Source organism: Muscardinus avellanarius (genome assembly GCF_963383645.1).
Source record: "Muscardinus avellanarius genome assembly, chromosome: 8".
NCBI classification, from domain to species: Eukaryota; Metazoa; Chordata; class Mammalia; order Rodentia; family Gliridae; genus Muscardinus; species Muscardinus avellanarius.
In genome coordinates this window covers 91,050,596-91,069,498 of record NC_137794.1, presented here as the reverse complement: position 1 = coordinate 91,069,498, position 18,903 = coordinate 91,050,596, and the positions used below count along the sequence as shown (strand labels likewise).

General features: G+C 44.7%; 1 pseudogene across 1 annotated transcript; it reads right to left on the bottom strand.

Annotated features, from left to right (window-relative positions):
• Positions 1-12,587: 12,587 nt before the first annotated feature.
• Positions 12,588-13,654, bottom strand: LOC308266469 (THUMP domain-containing protein 1-like; annotated as a pseudogene). Its single transcript has one exon. The product of its transcript is annotated as a THUMP domain-containing protein 1-like (transcript).
• Between the last annotated feature and the right edge of the window lie 5,249 nt (positions 13,655-18,903).

The following is an 18,903-nucleotide window of genomic DNA, read 5'->3' as shown; positions in this document are numbered from 1 at the left end:
CCCTTATTGGTATTATAAGAAATAAATAGGGAAACTCAGAAGTGTGTGTGTGTGTGTGTGTGTGTGTGTGTGTGTGTGTGTGTGTGCGCGTGTGTGTGTTTAAAGATAGTTCTCCAGTGAAGAAATGGAATCTTGTTGATTTAAATGGGGTAAGATTATCTTAGCAATAATGAGTCATGAAACAATCATAATAGATGGTTGTATAATAGCTTGCCCAGCCAGTTTTTCCAGTTCCAAGATGGGAAAATTAGCCAGCCATTAGAAACATTAGAAACTGTTTTTTGATTAAGTTACTTTTTAGAATGAACACTTAGGTTTGAAATGAAAGCCCTGAATTTAATTACTAAAAGTAAATGGCTGAGTGAGACTCTGAAAGCGAGTTCCATATGCACGGCCTGCTTTTCTGTTCTGCTTTTCTGTTTCTCTTCTGGTTACTCAGTGGATATTCTTTTTTCTATTTATTTATTTATTTATTTATTTATTTATTTAATGTATTTGCGGTACTGGGGGTGGAAACCATGGGCATGGGCATTCTATCTCTGAGCTATACCCCCAGCCCTATTTTCTAAATTTATTTTGAAACATGGTCTTACTGAGTTGCAAAGGGCCTCACTAAGTAGCAGAGACTGTCCATGAACCATCATCTTCCTGTTTCTGCGTCTCTAATGCTGGGATTACAAGTGTGCACCACCATGCTTTGCCCAGTAGATATTCTTAAATGGAAATACTCCAGTGAAAATTTGTATAATGGTATCCTACCTGGTTTCTAAAATCAAGTAACAGTGTAAAGGGTTAAACCTTTCTCAAGACACACACACACACACACACACACACACACACACACACACACACGGGGGGGATGGGTGGTTTCAGTGTAGTTGTAGATGATTTATGATAACTGCAGTAGATTTAGGAAGCTGGCATTTGTCACAGGGCAGTAATAATCTCTTTTGAAGATATTTAGGTTATCAAAGTTTGGCTATAAGACTGGAGACGTTAACATGAAAAAATGAATCCCTGGTAGACCCCCAATTTTTTTTTTTTTTTAAATCTCAGAACTGTGTTTTAGCCAAATGGGACTGGCACTGCCTGGCCCTCACTCTGAAACCATCTTCCTGCTGAGTGCTGTGACTTAGGAAAAAGAAACCCCTCCTTTGGGCTGATGCAGCTTCCCACAGGAGCACCCTGGGAAGGGCACTGGTTTCCCATGCACAGAACACTGCCCCACCAGGAGACCCTGGCTGTGGGATAGGGTGCCCAGACACCAGAGTGGAACTGTCCTCAGTTCAAAGACAAACTTTGGCAAGAATAAAAATGATTGTTGTGAGAATCAAGAATAAAAAGGATTGTTGTGAGAATCAAGAATAAAAATGATTGTTGTGAGAATCAAGAATAAAAAGGATTGTTGTGAGAAGTCAGACAAGCCTTCTTCTCCTCCTCCTCCATGTACCCTGTACTTGGTTCCCTCAAAGTCTCTTCTATGAGGGTAGAAAGGCATCTCATATCTTTGCTGTCAGGGACTTAGTACACGGGTGAGCACTCCCCCTCTCCAATTTATGTCTCTGATGGGTAAAGTCAACATTCAGAAACATCCCAAAGTAAATTCTAAGCTGAGTCAAATGATATTTACCTTTTTCTATTCATACATGCTGTAAATACACAGAAATTTACATTAAACCATGCCACTTTTTGTGTGTGGTACTGGGGATGGAACCCAGGGGCTTTTCTACCTCCGGGCTATACTCCCTAACCTATATTATACTTTATTTGGAAACAGGGTCTCATTAAGTTGCTGAGAGCCTAACTAAGTAGCTGAGGCTGGCTTCAAACCTGTGCGATCCTCCTGTCTCAGCCTCCCAAGTGCGGGGATTACAAGCGTGCACAAACACACCCAGCTAAACCATGCCATGTTTTTTTAAAAAATGTTATGCTGAAGTTGCTCAACTTAGAATGCTGCTTCAGAATTCAGCTGCACAGACTACCAAAGGCTTCCAACTGTACCTGGCTAGTTGAGTGATCCTGGTGGGGTTCTCTGAAACTCCCTGGGTGTGGTCTCTTGCACTCCTGCGTAATGGTGCTAACTTTGCCTCCTGATGAAGCTGAGTTGCCAAAGGAAAGCCACTTCAAGAAGACAGTTTGCGTCCAGCCTTCCACCTGTCATCTCAGTCACCCTGCATGGGACTGAAGAGCTAGGTATAAAACAGGCCTTAAAGCCAGGCGTGGTGGCACACGCTTGTAATCCCCGCGCTTGGGAGGTGGAGACAGGAGGATGGCGCAAGTTCGAAGCCAGCCGCACTGGCTTAAGAAACCCTGTTTCCAAATAAATAAAAAAAGGCCTGGGAGTGTGGCCCGGAGGGAGAAGAGCTTCCTGGAACCCCAGTACCACCACCAAAACAAAAACAAACAAACAAACAAAAACAACAGGCCTTGTTCACATATTTTTACTCAACAGTCTTTTGTTCTAAGAAAAGTTTAGACATTTTCAGAATATCAAGCTGTGTAATCCAGGGGTTCTTCTGGAAATAATAGGGAAACAGAGCATATCCAACACAGGCAGCCCTCCAGTGACTCGCCAAGGTAGTTTGGCTCTGCATTCTGTTGGCAGGTGGTGGGTGGGAGAGGATCTGTTGAAGTACCAGGTTTATTTTGGTAGTAGAGCAGTACAGTATTTCCTCTCAACCTGTGGGGTGAATCATCACAGGCTGAGTTAGGCCTGGCAGGCCAGGGTGGACAAAATCTACATTCTAAAACACAACTTTCTCCTGAAACACCATCTGACACTGAAAAAAGAAGTTCCCCAAATGGCCAAAAGGTAATCCTTGAAGCAGCTTCACAGGTTTATGGTCAGTGTCAAGCTGGCACGTCAATGTAGATTTCCCATTCACAGGAGTTAACTGATAGGAACCATCTTCTTTTAAAGTCTTCAAATGCCTATAAGATTTCTATAAAAAGAAAAGCCACCATATAGAATTATGATCTAGTATTTTCAGTACAAGATGAAAGATCAAATTTTCCCTGGAGGATGTGTACCAAAAGACACCAATACCAGCCTGGCGTGGTGGCACACACTTGTAATCCTAGTACTTGGAGATTTAAACAGGAGGATCACAGTTCACAGCCTCAGCTACTTAGTGAGACCCTGTTTCAAAATAAAGAATAAATAGAACTGGAGGTGTAGCTTGGAAGTAGAATGCCTGGGTTCAATCTCCAGTACCAACAACAACAACAACAAAATATACCGATACTATTCATGCTTCAAATGTTAATGTTACTCAAAAGGATTCTATGGTCAAATAAAAAATATCAATAATACCTACCATTTATGACTCTCTTGCTATGTGCCAGGCTTATTTAGCTTGACTTTAACCAATCCATTGGGTAAATACATTATTATTTTCATTTTAAAGTTAGGGATCCTGAAGCCTGCAGAAGCTAGTGACTTTGAAAAGAAATAACTGAGCCATCGGAATGACTGTCTACTTCAGTCAACCACTCCTGCTTTGCTTAGATTACCTCTGCCCCAAACTGAGGAGGGACACTAATATTTCAACGTATTTGTGAGCCACATTCTCTAAAGTACAGTTAAAAAACAAGGGTCTGTGAAACTAAAGTTTCAATAGTTGCAGCTGTTGCTAAGCTTTTAATTGATCTCTTGTAAATATATATGCCCTTGTGATAAAGCCAAGATGCTTTTATTCTAGAGTCCATTGTCTTAACCACCACACTAGTACATTTGGGAAATACAGAGGCAAACAAGAATCTTTAAAAATTACTATACACATTTCAGGGCTAGTAATACGCTAACCTAAGTGTTATCATCAGAACACCATTTTAATGGTTTAGGAAGTGTTCCCGTAGGACTTACGGAAGATATTTTATTTGGGAGGTGACCCCAGGACACACAAACGAAGGAAATCAGTAGAGCAGAATAGGAGAAAAGGCGGGTCAGATCTCTGCTGTCGGCAACAGGGGCTGTGTTGCTGGGGGTTTTCTGAGGAGAAGCAAAACAGTCTTGCTGAATAACAGAGGGAACGTTATTTATCCGATGACCGCTGTGCATCATTGTTGAGGTTTGCTCATGTGAGTTTAAATCCAGCTCATCTGGGTTGTCCTGTGTGCAGACTGAGAAAACTCCCATGATGCCAGGTAAAGCTCCCAGGCCAAGAAGTGCAAAGACAGACTCTTGGGGTAAGAAGCTTTTCAGGGTGCATAGGAACTGTTTGCCTTAGCTACAGGCAAAATCAGACATGGGCCAGGAGACATGGGTGACTTAAACATGATCAGCTATCACCAACAACTCCTGGCTTTGCTTAGATCATCTCTGCCCCACATGGAATAGGCTCTAATATTGATGTTTCAGTGAAATTGTGGGACATTGTCTCTAAAGTAGAATTTAAAAAATGAGAGGGAGCCAGCATGGTGGCATACATTTGAAATCCCAGTACTTGGGAGGCTGAGACAAGAGGATCTCAGATTTGAAGACAGCCTCAGCAACTTAGTGAGACCCTCAGCAAATGAATGAGACTCTGTCTCTAAATTTAAAATAAAAAATAGGAAGGGATGGGAGTGTAGCCTGGAAGTAGAATGCTCCCAGGTTCAATCTTCAGTACCAAACAAAACAAAAAATGGAGAGTTCAGTGAAACCAGTTATAGTCTCCATGGCTGCAGCTGTCGATGAGCTTTCAATCAACCTTTCATATCACCAACTATTTTCCTTTGTGATAATTAATCCCACAAGTATATTGACTTTGATTGTTGGTCTTCTGTTAGTAAGGAACCCAAAATGACGAGGGACTATGGTTAGAGGGTCAATGAAAATCCTGTATCTTCTGGTGGGAGCATTTCTGACATTCTTGGGGAACTAGCCCTCTAGTTCTTCAGAACTCAAACTTTATACTAGGAAGTGCAATTTTCCCCACAGAAGATGCTAGGAGTGATGATAGATGAGCTGGAACCTGCTTTGAAAGGTGTTTCCTGTGAGCTGGTTTCTTAGTTGAACTGAAGAAGTTGTTTAGTGTTTTATCAGTGTGATGGCTTCTGGGAGATGCAGTGTAGTTTTTAAAGGACAGTGGATCCTGTGGCCATCTGTACACTGTTGCACCCTGGCTCCTTCAGTGTAAGGAAATACACAGAACCTCATGTCAATAACTCAAGACTCTTTGAGTCCTTAGATAATGGGGCTTGTGGATATGGAAGAGGCAAACCTTACCACTACCCAGTTAGGGGCCCCATGTAGCCAGAGAATGAAATTGACTTAAAATAATAAGAGAAAATTATATGGGAACCATACAAATTTAATGTAAATTTGTGTGACACAGGAGGCCTTTTAAGAAAATAAAGATACAAAGAGCTGACCACACCTAAGTAAACTTGAACTAGACTGAAGAAAAAAGGGCAATGATGGAAAAGTTGCTGGACCATGTTGGGGGCTACTGCAAGATCAGAATGGTTTCCATAGTGTCAGCACTGAATTTTCTCAGCGCTGGCTTCCTACTGTGGAATGTTTCTTTTCTTCTGGTACAGGGAGAACATCTTTCAGGGCAGATTTCAATCTCTTGTTTTCAGGAAGAAAAGGGGAGATTGGGATTTCCTCTGACACCTGCTGTTTTTCAAGTACCTTTAACTAAAAATAATACCTTACAAATACTTTACACCAAAGTGGCATATTATGGGGTGGCAGATTCCACCAATCTTCAAGAGGCACTATAAGCAGTGAGGGGAAACTGAGGTGATTTCAATCCGGACAAGGTGAATCCCTGCACCCTCTGGGAGGGAAGGGCGTAACGCAACCAACATGCCTCCAAGTGGGTGGTTTACAGGCGTACCTCGGATATGTTGTGAGCTTACTTCCAGACTACTACAATAAAGTGAGTATTGCAATTAAGCAAGTCACACCAATGTTTTGGTTTCCTGGTGCATATAAAAATTATGTTTATACTATTATATACTCTATTAAGTATACAATAGCATTATGTCTAAGACAATATATACACATTAATTTTAAATATTTTATTGGCCGGGCACGGTGGCACATGCCTTTAATCCCAGCAACTTGAGAGGTTGAAGATTGCAAGTTCAAGGCCAGCCTTGGCAACTTAACAGGTCCTTGTTTCAAAATAAAAATTAAAAGGAGGCTGGATTAAGAAGGTAGTGTTTTGTTTACCATGTAGTACAGAAATATTTTTTTAAAACTCTAAATTTTAAAATTTCTCTGCAAATTTTACATCATTTGGTTTCTTTCTTTCTTTTTTGGGGGAACAAGTTTATTTTGTTTTTTCTGAAAATATCAGGAACTATGAAAAACAAGCCCAAGATTTGGGCTGTACCAAAAGCAAAATACACGTAAAAATAACATTTGAACATCACATGTAAGCTTAGAGAAATAGATTTTAAAATACCAAGTTAAACTCGTTTCTCTACAGAACAAGTTCACTAAGCCACATTGGACTGTTTTATAACTGCCATATATATATTTTTAATAAAAACCTAAAAAAAAAGCACCCAATCCTCACCCTGGAATCTCACCATTTACAAAACAATATGCTTAAATGTCAGTGAAATAAATATATGATAAACCCGAAAGCAAAACTTTCAATGAATAAATTCCCAATAGAATACAAGTGCTGGGGTTCTGGGCAGGGGTTGCGGGCGGGGCACGCCAGCTGGGGCCCAGGTCGCGGGACCCTGGGCCCCGGGCCGAACTGCGTGTAGCACGCCAGACCCCTAGAGAAACCAGGCCCAGTAAGACGCTGGGTTCTGGGCGGGGGTCGCGCGCGGGGCACGCCAGATGGGGCCCAGGTCGCGGGACTCTAGGCCCCGGGCCAAACTGCGAGTAGCACGCCAGACCCCTGGAGAAACCGGGCCCAGAACAGAAAAAGATAAAGAAAAATATCGGAGAGGAGGTAAGAAAGCCGTTATGGATGCCAGGACACTGGAGATGCAGATAAAACTTATCTAAATGCATTGGAACTTATGGAAAAATTCGCCGTGAAAGAGGACTGCTATTTCTCTATATTGTTAAGAATCTCGGACATTACCTGTAAGGAGAGAGTTTAGCAGAGACCAAGGAGAAAGGCGGTGTTGAAAGAGTTCTCCGCGATGGTGGTGGAGACTTGTATTCAGGAGAAGCAGAAACCGGATCCTACCAACTTTATTTTTTTGGAGAAATTACACCAAATGTCGAATGCTACCATCACGTATACTTAGGAACACTGGACAACATTCAGAGTGGAAAAAGAGCCTGGGAAGGATTTGAAACGGTGGAGGCAGTGGCAATGCCAGTGGCCAATATTCGGGGGAGGCAGAGATCTGATACATTACACCTGGAACCTTTGAAATAATAACCACAGAGACAGTGATCGGAACCTGCTGAGGGGTTAGGCGGGCGCCGGGGCCAGTGGCCGACATCGGAGCTGCTGTGAGGCAAGGCCACTACTGAGGCCTCCATGGCCGGGATTGGAACCTGCCGAGGGGTTTGACCGATGTTGGGGCCAGCGAGGCCGGCATTGGAGCCTGCCATGAGGCAAGGCTTGTGCTGGGGCCTCCGAGGTCGGGTCCAGAACCTGCTGAGGGGTTAGGCCGGTGCTGGGGCCAGCGAGGATGGGACCGGAGCCTGCTGAGTGGTTAGGCCGGTGCTGGGGCCAGCGAGGCCAGCATCAGAGCCTGCCATGAGGCAAGGCCGGTACTGGGGCCTCCGAGGTCAGGATAAGAGCCTGCTGAGGGGTTAGGCCGGTGCTGGGGCCAGTGAGGCCAGCATCGGAGCCTGCCATGAGGCAAGGCCGATACTGGGGCTTCCGAGGCCGGGATAAGAGCCTGCCGAGGGTTAGACTGGTGCTGGGGCAAGCAAGGCCGGCATCGGAGCCTGCCGTGAGGCAAGGCCGGTGCTGGGGCCTCCAAGGCCGGGATAAGAGCCTGCCGAGGGGTTAGGCTGGTGCTGGGGCCAGCGAGGCCGGCATCGGAGCCTGCCATGAGGCAAGGCTAGTACTGGGGCCTCTGAGGCCAGGATTGGAGCCTGCCTTGAGGCAAGGCCGGTACTGGGGCCTCCGAGGCCAGGATAAGAGCCTGCCGAGGGTTTAGGCCGGTGCTGGGGCCAGTGAGACCGGCATCAGAGCCTGCCATGAGGCAAGGCCGGTGCTGAGGCCTCCAAGGCCGGGATTGGAGCCTGCCTTGAGGCAAGGCCGGTACTGGGGCCTCCGAGGCCAGGATAAGAGCCTGCCGAGGGGTTAGGCCGGTGCTGGGGCCAGCGAGGCCGGCATCGGAGCCTGCCGTGAGGCATGGCCAGTGCTGGAGCTTCCGAGGCCAGGATAAGAGCCTGACGAGGGGTTAGGCCGGTGCTGGGGCCAGTGAGGTCGGCATCGGAGCCTGCCGTGAGGCAAGGCCGGTACTGGGGCTTCCGAGGCCGGGATAAGAGCCTGCCAAGGGTTAGGCTGGTGCTGGGGCTAGCGAGGCCGTCATCGGATCCTGCCGTGAGGCAAGGCCGGTGCTGGGGCCTCCAAGGCCGGGATCGGAGCCTGCCGAGGGGTTAGGCCGGTGCTGGGGCCAGCGAGGCCGGCATTGGAGCCTGCCATGAGGCAAGGCCGATACTGGGGCCTTCGAGGCCAGGATAAGAGCCTGCTGAGGGGTTAGGCCGGTGCTGGAGCCAGTGAGGTCGGCATCGCAGCCTGCCGTGAGGCATGGCAGGTGCTGGGACCTCTGAGGCCGGTATCAGAGACGGACGAGGGGTTAGGCCGGTGCTGGGGCCAGCAAGGCCGGCATCGGAGCCTGCCATGAGGCAGGGCCAGTACTGGGGCCTCCGAGGCCGGGGTTGGAGCCTGCCGAGGGGTGAGGCCGATGCTGGGACCAGAGAGGCAGGCATCGGAGCCTGCCGTGAGGCATGGCCGGTGCTGGGGCCTTTGAGTCCAGGATGGGAGCCTGCTGAGGGTTTAGGCCGGTGCTGGGGTCAGCGAGGCTGGCATGGAGCCTGCCATGAGGCAGGACCGGTACTGGGGCCTCCGAGGCCGGGATTGGAGCCTGCCGAGGGGTGAGGCCGATGCTGGGGCCAGCGAGGCCGGCATTGGAACCTGCCATGAGGCAAGGCCGGTGCTGAGGCCTCCGAGGCCAGGATAACAACCTGCCGAAGGGCTAGACCAGTGCTGGGGCCAGCGAGGCCGGCATCGGAGCCTACCGTGAGGTGAGGCCAGCATTGGAGCCTGCCGTGAGACATGGCCAGTGCTGGGGCCTCCTAGGCCGGGAACGGAACCTGCCGAGGGGTTAGGCCGGTGCTGGGGCCAACGAGGCCGGCATTGGAGCCTGCCGTGAGGCTAGGCCGGTGCTGGGGCCTCCGAGGCTGGGATTGGAATCCTGCCAAGGGGTTAGGCCGGTGCAGTGGCCAATGGCCAGCATTGGAGCCTGGCGTGAGGCAAGTTCACTCCTGCGGCCTCCAAGGCCGGGACCAAAGCCAGCTTAGGGGTTAGACTGGTGCAAGGGCCAGCGAGACCAGAACTGGGGCCTCCCATGAGGCAAGGCCGCTGCTTGAGCCAGCGAGGTCTTGATCAGTCCACTGAGTAGCCAGGCCACTACTGGGACCATCAAGAGTGGGATCGGTACTTGCAACGCAGCATGCACAGAGAAATATCGCAGAAAATATAAATCAGACGCTTCTCTTAATCAGCAATAACTAGGAGGAAAAGGGCAACAGGAAGAGGTTGAGCTATAGAAAGGGCCCTATAGTGAAGCAACTAATGTGACCAATCAGAGGGTATGGAATACTGGAGGACGGAGCCTCTTTAAAACGCAGGAGGTACATAAACAAATGTATCAAAGTTAATCACCAAAGAAGCTTGGGATTGAGGGAGGGGGAGGGAATGGGATGGGGGCTGGAGGAGGGCTAATTGGATGATGTGTGCTTGTATATCCTCTCAAGTCTTGTACTCCAATGTGATTGATATATGACTACAATGCACCAATTTAAAAAATAAATTAATAATAATAAAAAAAAGAACACAAGTGCTGTGTAATCAGGGGATAGCCTGTACCACAGTCAGGCCTTCCAAATGCAAATAAATACAAAAGATAACTAAACATAAACTATAAAAGCAAAATCTTTCTGTAGAGTAGCAGCTTCACAATGCAAACGGAACTCAGTTCCCTAGAGTTCTGTAGGTGTGTGGCCAATTTCTCCCCAAAGTCCCTCTATCTTGTTCTATCAAAATAAATGTATCTTTGTCTTGGAGCAAGTCCACTGAAGAAGGCACCAAAATCCTATCCTCCCTTCCCCCCAGATGATGGTAGTACTTCAGGATCACTTCAACCTCACTAAGAGTTAACACTCTGAATATCTGAAAATATCTAAGGAAGGTCCAGCCCCATGCACATTAGCAAAGTACTGCCCATTCTCTGCCTCTCCCAAATCCTTCTAGTCTAATTTACCAAGCAGGGGCACTAGTTATAAGAGTTGAAATGTCTCACACTGACTGCCATTAAATAAACATGGTCACTTGTGTAGGAAGTCTAAACATTTATACTACATTCTAATAAACTCATCTCCAAAACTAACTTTATAATCTCTTAATATTCTCAATGTAGACAGTTTATTTTGCAATGCTATCTCTCTTCTAGCCTTTTCAATCACTTTGCCTGGGAGGAGTCCTTGAAAAGCACTTTCCAATAAGTTAGCTTCTGCAGGAAACCTTCATGGTATGAGTGTGAACACTAAATTAAAGGACATGCTACTTAATTTGGTTTTGTTTTTTTCCCAGGTGGGTTTTCGTAAGACTTGAGATTTTTGTATTCTTCATTTTCAAATGCAGATTGCTGCAGAAATGAACTTTTCCAGAGCTCTTTTCCTTCTAAATCTTAGATTCTATCACTTTAAAGGGAAAAAAACTTTCTCTAGGATCTTGCAGAAACAATCATTTATACATGCAGTGGAAATGCCTACTAAATAGGCTAGTTTTTGTAGCCACTTTACATTTTCAAAGCAGTGAACAAGACCTATCCTATTTTCTTGTAAGAATAGAGAATTCACCTTTCCACTCAAATATCCTATGAAAATGCTTCCTCTGAAAAGCCAGTAGGTCTCTGCAGCATGAGTTAGGTACTCTGTGTCCTGCTGTTAGTTGGGGTTTATTTAACACTATTACATAAATGGATTTTTACTATAGTTAATCATGTTTGTAGCATTACTGGGAACTGTCTTCATCTCCAGGTTTTTGATATTGGCATCTCTGTGAAAAAAGCAGTGTGCTATCTGTCAACATCGGGATTTCTTTTTTTTTTTTTCCTTTAATGAAGCAAAGCTGCCCTGAAGCCATCATCAATGGAGCACCAGGACTGGAGCTGACAGACCTTTGGTTTTCAGGTATGAAGACCTAACAGTAAATATATAATGGCCTTTGTTCTGGGAGACTTCTAGCAACAAAAAAAAAAAAAAAAAAAAGGATTTGCTCACTTGTTTTAACTGTCATCATTTACAAATATTATAAATGCTACAGCATGACATATTTATAAAATGTGTTGACTCAACCCACACAGAACCTGTTGTTTTTCAGCAAATTTCACAAAACCTCTTTAAGCATCATGTGATGTGTCATCAATACATCAACTTTTAAATTAATAATTTTCATTTCTTGTACTGCCCCAGCATTTTAATGTTAGCATTATTAGATTTTCACTAACTACATAAATTTTTATTTTCGAGGATAAGGTCTGCTACGAAATAACTTGCTACTTAAATCTTTTTGCCAAATGTGATTTTTGAACTGCTGTTTTGACAATCAGAAGACCAGCTGAAGTAATCAACATCCTTGTCAAATCATTATGATCTGATTTTACTTGCTGGCATAACTGCTAGTAAGCTGCGTATCAGACAACGCGTGACAAAATAGGAAAGCTTGGATTCTGAGTCCACGTAAGACCCCACAAAAAGTAGCTACCACTCTACAGAGAGCTTCTTTGTACCCTTTTTGTACAGTAGATGGATGGAAGTAACTGGAGACTAATTCTTCATCATTGACCTTAACAGAAATGTCAGAGGTCTATGCTTAGAATGCTCCATCTCTCTTGCACCTTGCCTTCAAAAACTGCAGCAATGAACTATCAGATTTGTTCATAACAAACATTAATAAAACAGACAAAATAGAAAATCACAAAACTACCCCAAAATAATTCACTTCTAATCTACAGAATCCACATTTCTTGCAATGTTTACAATAAAATGGCAGAAAATAGCTGAGTTGTGGCACATAAAGAATTTCTTCCTTACAATGAAAACCTCCCTCTGATTTTCTGTCAGAGTGTATTCATTCCCATAAGTCAGTTGGCAGTGCATAAGGGGAGGCTGGGGAAGGTAACCAGGAAGAAAAAGCCAACACCTCCCTCCGCCCACCCTCCCATGTGCGACAGCAGGTAGGCCTATATACACTGCCATCCAGGGTTGAGAAAACTCTAACGAAACTGTTAACAGAGCTGAGGGATCACTGTTTATTATTGTGAGATCAGCACTGAGGCAGCACACAAAGGCTAATATTTTAATGATAATTTTACATGGAAACCTAGTACCATCTCACAAAGCCCGTTAAGAAACCCATCTCCAACACAGACCTCCTCTCCTAGGAGAGGTCATTATCATTTGACTGGGATCCTTCTGTGACTTGACTTGCAAGTTCAGGTTTAGCCCCTCCCTCATTCACCACCTGCTCCTCTGACCCCGGGTTTTGTCTGCCCCGGCTCCTCACTATTGTCTGGTACCACCTGCTGGTTATTATTTTCTCCTTCTGCTGGGTCATTTTGATTTGCTTTGACCTCAGGTTCCAACTTCACCTCCTTGCCATTTCCCAGCTTTGGGTGAAGCTGTGATGGGTCTTTTGCACTCTTCCACCACCTCTTGGAGATTGTATTTTCTGAACAACAAATAATCTTTCACAACACTCAGACAACAGACAGCTTTGATGATTTCCACTACTACTGTGTTCTGTGGATTGGTGAGATCCACTTTATTTTCTGAATTGAGGCCGCCCACTATACCTGCCAACTCTTTGAAAACTTCCTCTCTTCACGTGACTATTTTTTCGAGATTTGTATACGATCTGAAATGTCCCTTTGTTTGGCGCTTTAAACCAGGGTTCCAAAAATGTTTCTGCATACTTTTTCATATCTTCTAAGAAAGCCTTGCAAGTGCCTGAGATAGGTAGCATTCGTAAAATAACCCGAGTCTTCCTCTTCTTGGTGCTGTACATATCCTGGAGGAGAATATGACGCACCAATCTTTCAGGTTCTATCCCAAGTGTTCTGATGAAGACCACATTATTCGCTCCACTCTCTACTGACTGGAATCTTCTTAGCCTCATTTCTGTGGAAGCTTTAATGTCACCAACTTCTTTCTTCAAGGCAGCTTCCACATCATCATCTTCCCCCTCACTGCCAGAGGGCTGCTGATCTTTGTAAACTTTTCAGGCCCGTACAGGTCGTCGCCGTACTCGTTGGGCAGGCTGTAGGCCTCCTCCACGCACTTGCGCTCCTTCATGTTGCAGGTGATGAGGATGCCCTGCAGCCCGGGCTCCAGCTGCCGCTGCCCGCCCGCGTCGCCGCGCCGAGCCCGCTTGGCCTGCACGTACTGAGCCTTGCCTTTGCGCTTCCCGCCGCCGGGCTGAGGGAGCTGCTGGACCAGGGCCTCCATGGCGCGGGCGAGCTCCGGCAACCGCGCCGCGGCTTGATTGCCTCATTTGGTTTCTTATAATCAGACTTAAGAGAATACTCACTGTTAAATTTTACCAGCTAAGTTAACTTAATTACATATATTTAGAAGTAACGACACTTTAATAACTATATTAACTTGGCTTCTTTCTCTTTCTTTCTTTCTTTCTTTCTTTCTTTCTTTCTTTCTTGGTGGTACTGGGGTTCCTGGAAGCCCTTCTACCTCCGGGCTACACTCCCAGGCCTATTTTTATACTTTTTTATTTGGAAACAGGGTCTCTTAAGCCAGCACGGCTGGCTTCGAACCTGCGCGATCCTCCTGTCTCCGCCTCTCAAGCGCGGGGATTACAGCGTGCGCCACCACGCCCGGCTCTTAATAACAAACATTGCCCTTTTTTTCCCTCTATGAAGAGAGAGACCAGCAGGACAGTGGAAGGGGTTGGGAAAGCAGGTGAGAAGGGGAAAAGGGGGTGTGAGAATGGACACAAGTCAATGTTAAGTCCATCTATGAAGGTGTCACTAGCAATCTCACTAACGTATGAAAAGCAAGAAAGAGGGACAGGGATGGAATGCACGTGATGTGTGCATGTATGTTTGTATCACTTTGAATTTTACTATAATATATAATTACAATGCACCAGTGATAGTATAAAAGTGAAATTTTAAAAAGGGGGCTGGACACGTAGCCCAGTTGTAGATCCTCCCCTGTGTTCAGTCTCTAATGCCAAAAGAATAAAATAAAATAAAAATAAAGGAAATATTTTATTGGACTGGAGGTGTATTTCAGTGGTAGAGTGATTGTTTAGCATGCAGGAGGCTATGGGCCCCATCCCTAAGGCCATTACAATTTAAAAAAAATATTTCTAAAAAAATACTAAAACCATCTGAGCCTTTAGGGAGCCACATTCTTTGTGCAGGTGGAGGGTCTTTTATCAGGGCTGTTTCTTTAACAATGTTTGCAGTATCTTCACCAGGAGGAGATCCCATCTCAAGATACCTCTTTCTTTGCTCATCCATGTGAAGCGATCCTCATCCATTAAAGCTCTCTCATGAGATTGCAGCAATTCAGTCACGTGCTCGGGCTCCACTTCGATTTCTAGTTCTCTTGCTGATTCCACAACATTTGCGGTTACTTCCTCCACTAAAGTCTTGAACCCTCAAAGTCAGCCTTGAGGGTTGGAATCATTTTTTCCCCAAATGCCTGTTAATGTTGATGTTTTGACCTCCTCCCACGTATAATGAATATTCGCACCGGCATCCAGAATGGCAAATCCTTCACAGAAGGTTTTCAAATTGCTTTGCTCAGATCCATGTGAGGAATCACTATCTATTGTGGCGGCTGCAGCCTTCCATCGAAATATATCTCTTAAATAACAAGACTTGAAAGTGAAGTTACTTCTTGATCCCTGGGATGCAAAAAGAATCCTATTGTGTTAGCAGGCAGGGAAACAATATTGATTTCACTATATATCATCAGATCTCTTGGGTGGCCAGATACATATTGTCCGTGAGCAGTCATATTTTGAAAGGAATTTTTTGAAGCAGTAGGTCTCAGCAGTGCACTTAAACTATGTTATAAATAGGTGTGTTGTCATCCAGGCTTTGCTATTCTATTTATAGATTGCAATCAGGGTAGATTTAGAAGCATTCTTAAAGGCTATGGGATTTTCAGAATGGCAAATAAGCATTGGCTTCAACTTTAAGTCACCAGCTGCCCTAGTTTCTAACTAGGGTCAGCGCGTCTTTTGAAGTTTTGAAGCCGGCATTGACTTCTCTCCAGCTATGAGAATCCCAGATGTCAGCCTCCCCCAATAAAAGGCTGTTTGTGTGCATGGAAAAGCTGTTGCTCAGTGAGCCGTCCTCGTCATCTCTGCTAGTTTGCCCTTCTGGATCACTTGCTGCAGCTCGCAATATCAGCACAGTCTGCTTTACCTTGCACTTTCATGTTATAGAGATGGCTTTCCTTAAGCCTTACAAACCAACCTCTGCTGGCTTCAGAATTTTCTCCTCACTTCTTCCGGCCTTCAAAGATTTGAAGAGTTAGGTCCTTGATCTGGGTTAGATTTTTTTATTTTTATTGGTACACTATAGACTCACATCATAATGTGGGTCATGTTGACAGTGGCATATATTCACACAGTACTTGGTGCCCTCCCCCCTTTCCCTTTCCCCTCCCTCCCAATACTGAGTGTCCAGCTTAACAATTTTATATTCACATGTATACACATATTCGAAAGTAGCTTTTCCATTAATGAACCTCAGCTTTCTTCCTCCCCTCCCATTTCTTCCTGGCTTTGCTGAGGTTTCCCCTCCATCAAAGACCTGAAGAACATTATATTAAGTGAGATTAGCCAAGCACAGAAAGAGAAGGATTTACTTTATTTATTTTATTTTTGGTGGTACTGGGGTTCCTGGAAGCACTTCTACCTCTGGGCTACACTCCCAGACCTATTTTTATACTTTTGTTATTTTTATTTGGAAACAGGGTCTCTTAAGCCAGTGCGTCTGGCGTTGAGCCTGTGCGATCCTCTTGTCTCCGCCTCCCTAGCGCGGGGATTACAAGCGTGCACTACCATGCCCGGCTTGGGTGGTTTCATTTTCAAATCATTTGTGAATTCACTGGGATAGCACTTTTAATTTCCATCAAGAGCTTCCTTTGCATTCACAGCTTGGCTGACTGGCACAAGAGGCCCAACTTTTGGCCTGTTTTAGCTTTCAACATACCTTTGTTACCAAGATGAGTCACTTGACCTTTTGATTTAAAGTGAAAGACTTGCCACTCTTCTTTTTAGTTGGACACTTTGAGGCCAGCCTGTAGGAGTATTAATTAATTGGTCTAACTTCAATATTGCTTCATCTCAGGGAACAGGGCAGCCCCAAGAGGCTGGAGCGATCTTGAAGAGACAGACAGTTTGTGGAACAGTTTATTAATGAAGTTTTTGTCTTAAGTGGGCATGGTTCATGGTCCTCTAAAACAATTGCAATAAAAACATTAAAAAAATCTCTGATTCTACTCAGCCATAAAGACAATGAAATTATGTCATGGTTCATAGTCCTCTAAAATAATTGCCATAGAAACATAAAAAAAATCTCTGATTCTACTCAGCCATAAAGACAACAAGATTGTGTTATTTGCCGAAAAATGGATGGAACTAGAGAATATTAAGCTAAGTGAGATTAGCCAATCACAGAAACTGCAGAGTTTTCTCTCTATGTGGAAACTAGGGATAAATTGGACTATAAGAAGGACTCCAGAAAAAGGAAGAGAAACCCCAGTGTAGTGATGGAGGGGTCTAGAAGAGGAAGGAGGGGGGAGATTCGATGAAGAAAACACTTCAGTCAACGTCATGTACACATGTGAAATTACCAATGCCAATCTCAATACTGTGGGCAGGGAAAGGGAGGGAATAGAACGGGATGGGGGAAGCTCACTAAGTGCTGTGTGCATGTACGTCCCTAACACTCTGAATTTCATTATGATTCATAATTCTGATGCATCAAGAAAAATATATTTAAAATTCTCTGATCACAGATAACCATAAAAAAATCATGATAAAAAGTTTGAGGTATTGTGAGAACTAACAAAATGTGACACAGAGACAGAGTAACAACCTGATGTTTGGGATACAGGACTTATAGACTAGCTTGATGTACAATTGCAAGGAACCCTCTACTTACAAAACAAAAACAAAAACAAAATAGTATCTGCAAATTGCAATAAGCGAAGTGCAATCAAAGGAGGTGTTCCTGCCTTGTTCTGAGGGTGGTTCATTCCATCAACCCATTTCCTAATTTGATATCCTCCCCACGTCCACTGATGTTCCCTCAGTTCCTAGTAAGCATCTGAACCAGCTTTTCTGATGGGTAAGCTATTTTTCTTCCTGGACAAGGACTCTACCTCACCATTCAGCATATTCTGAAACCTTGCCCTACCTATTGACCTAGAAGCATTAAGGGACAAAGCAATGAGAAAGACCCATATCTCGTGTAGCATCTGCCTTAAGTCAGGCCTTGGCGTGGTTTGAGGCAATGGGAGATTGTTCTTTACTCAGAGGGAGGAGGTCGCTCAGCCAGCCTGGATCTCTCCACCCAAATGTCCTCATCTCTGGTCTTCAGTTCATCTCCTTCCCTATAAGGAATTAATTAATTAATCGTCAATTAATGGATGTGGATGACCTCCTGGGCCTGCACACCCAGCCTCCACTGTAGGTCAATCATCCTTATATCAAATCGCCTCCCTGATTTTCAGCAGATTGCCCTCCAGTGCAGGAGGAGAGAGTCTTTTTTTTTTTTTTTTTTGGTGGTACTGGGGTTCCTGGAAGCCCTTCTACCTCCGGGCTACACTCCCAGATCTATTTTTTTATATTTTTATTTAGAAACAGGGTCTCCTAAGCCAGCGAGGCTGGCTTCGAACCTGCGCGATCCTCCTGTCTCTGCCTCCCAAGCGTGGGGATTACAAGCGTGCACCACTGACCCGCGAAGGGTCTCTTTAAGTGTTCTAAGCAAGACCTCTGGCTTTCGCAGTGCACAACGAGTTGATGGTTGGTCGAAAGGAGACTTTTATTTGCTTTATTCGGTTAACAAGTCCACAGTTCTTACCATGACCCTTGTCCTCATATCTTCCAAGTGCTGTAGGGATCATATGAGCCGGGACTTCCTCTCCCATCCCAACCCAGTCTAAATGAGCGCTGTAGGAAGTGCAGTGCCACAGCCTGCTGGGAATGATCGCAGCTGCACCGGCCGCCAACATTGAAGCACTGACTCTACTCAGCCATAAAGAAGAACAAAATTATGTCATTTGCAGAAAAATGGATGGAACTAGATAATATTAAGCTGAGTGAGATTATCCAGCCACAGAAATAAAGGCTTTGTAAATTAGTCTCTAACTCCACTTTTCACCTAAAGTTCTTTAAATTTATCTATGTTGATACATATAGATCTAGGTCAATAGTTTTACTGCTGTACAGTATTTTATAATTTAAAACTTATTTAACATAAAAATTTATTGGTGCATGGTAGTCGTACATCTTAATGTAGTACAAGATGGTGGAGGCATACAGGCACACATCACCCAATTAGCCCTCACCCAGTTCCCACCCCCTTTTCTCCTTCTCATGTTTGGCTTAGCAAATGACTTTGATCTGTTTGTTAATGTACATCCTGCACATTAAGAAAAACTTATTTATCTAAAATTAATCTATTCCTCTCTTCTGCTTCCAACTTTCTGACTGG